General features: G+C 37.6%; 1 long non-coding RNA gene across 1 annotated transcript; it reads left to right on the plus strand.

Annotated features, from left to right (window-relative positions):
• The first annotated feature begins 164 nt into the window (after positions 1-164).
• On the plus strand, positions 165-2,295 carry LOC119617230. Its single transcript, XR_005233451.1, has 3 exons — positions 165-396; positions 1,791-1,842; positions 2,110-2,295. It is a non-coding gene; the product is annotated as an uncharacterized LOC119617230 (long non-coding RNA).
• The last annotated feature ends 6 nt before the right edge of the window (positions 2,296-2,301 follow it).

Here is a 2,301-nt window from a genome sequence, read left to right on the forward strand (position 1 = left end):
CCCACCCCACCCCCTCCACTACAAAAGAACATCCCTCCCCACAACCTGCAAAACTGCAAAAAGTAGATGACAAGTCTGCTTTCAAATAAAAGCTCCTGACTTACCTGTAACTGCTTTGAATACCAGCTGATAAAAGTGTTTATTTTTAGACTTACATGGCATGAGGTTACGATAACAGCAGTTACAGAAGGTGTCATTTCACAGAGCAGAAGAACAGAATCCATCAATCTGTACAAAAGGAAGCTTACAGGGTGACTACCGACAAATTAATTATACAATTTTCTAAAAATTTTGAGCGATTACATACAGACTTAGTGATTTTAAAAAGGTCAAATGGTTGCAGTGTGATGTTTAGGGCACTGAATTAAGAACTTTTCATCTCCTTTTTCGTTTCGGGTAAGTGCATTTGTTTCCTCTTGCAGCTCACTGTAAAGCCTTGAAATATTTACCAATATTGATTTCACTGGTAATGTTGATAAAGTTGCTGATATCTTCATACAATAATAAAATTACAAAACCCAGACATAAAAATCCCTTAATCCTAATTATTAAACTTGGTATTGTTCATTCATATTTCTTCAGGGTCTTTTTTTTCACATCATTTAATTTGTTAAGGACTGCTGTACTTGTCTACAAAAACTAAACTTCATCCAGTGGGTTTTAAAACTTAAAGAGCGAGGATGAACTTTGGGTACTTTGAGTTTGGTCGAAAATTTGTAAACTCATCTCTTTGTGCTAAAATGAGGCAGTTCATGTTTATGATTTACAAATATCCGAAGTGAATTTATGTGATGTTCTCTTTAATAAAACCTCATCCTACAATCCAGACAACTCCCAATCATTGCCGTTTCCTAAACCTAATTCTCTGCTGCCCATTCCAAAAGTAACTGAGGTAAAAAGAGTTTTACGTCTTATTGTGACTCCTTTCAGTGCCTTAATTTGTAAGCGTGGTTGCATTGCAGCAAGAAGCTCGTGAGTCTGAAATGCCGCTTGTAGACGCCCAAATAATTGCAAACAAAACAAAAGTGCTGCTTGAATACAAGTCAATGTTATGATTAGTTTCTTTGAGTTTAATGTACTGTCATTGGGGTGTGGTGTCAGTAGTGCCTTGTTGGAGTCAGAATGTCTGCCATATTCAAACCTACGTTTATTTACAAGGATCTCATGTGTCTGACATCAGGAGGACACATGAGACAGGATTAGTGTCAATATAGGGACTGATGACAAGACTGTCCAACCACGAAAAACTGTCCGTTGTTGAGTCCTGAGTCCTTGGTTTAATGATGAAATTAAAATCCTTCGACAAGCTACGGCCTTTCTGTGTGGCGTTGGTATCTTCTCCCCGTGCGTGCATGGGTTTCCGTCATCTACTCTGGTTTCCTAGTATAGTCCTAAAACGTATCTTAGGTTATTTAGTGATTCTGAATTGGCCCTAGGTGTGAGCATGAATGGTTGTTTATCTCCATGTGGCCCTGTAATGGACTGGAGAGCAGCCAGGTTGTACCCAGGTAGGCACCAGCAACCCTGAACTGGACCGAGCAGGGATAGAAAACAGACGTATGTTGATGTGATATAAAACCAAATGAGTTATCCAAATTATCCAAATGAGGTACATACAGTGCTTGTAAAAGGTAATCACCCCAATGAATGTTTTATGCTTTTATTTCTGCCATAAATCAATCATGAACCATATAAACTGGCCTTCTTTACAAAAACGGTTACAAAATTAGTAAAAGTGTTTGATCTGCAAAATCAGTGAATACGTCTCTCTGTACTATTTGATTTTGCAGGTTTAAAAAATGGAGTTTGGACAGATCTTATTAATTCTTGTGATTCTAGCAGGTAATGTATGTTATGTTTAAATAAACCGTTTTGACTATTTTAATAAAGGGAAACAAGAATAAATGTTTAATACAATATCAAGACTTTGTGCTACAGAAAGCATGCAGATCAAGTTAGTGTTTATTTGCATTAGAGGTTGCATTAGGTTCAAATTGAATTAAAAAAACTTATCATTGTGTAAAACTATAACTCAGAGTAGTCTTAAAGTATCACAATCAGTGTAAACAATATAAACAGTAACCACAACTGTTCTTACCACATTAACAGCTACCCCCAAAAATACAGCTACTCCAACCACAACCACAACTGCCCCACAAGTAACTACAACTGCTCCAGCTGCACTAACAACAACTACAACCGCTCCAACCACAACTACAGCTGTACCAACAACTACAACTGCTCCAACCACAACTACAGCTGTACCAACAACTACAACCGCTCCAACCACAACTACAGCTG

This window comes from Kryptolebias marmoratus, linkage group LG7 (genome assembly GCF_001649575.2).
Source record: "Kryptolebias marmoratus isolate JLee-2015 linkage group LG7, ASM164957v2, whole genome shotgun sequence".
Lineage (NCBI taxonomy): Eukaryota > Metazoa > Chordata > Actinopteri > Cyprinodontiformes > Rivulidae > Kryptolebias > Kryptolebias marmoratus.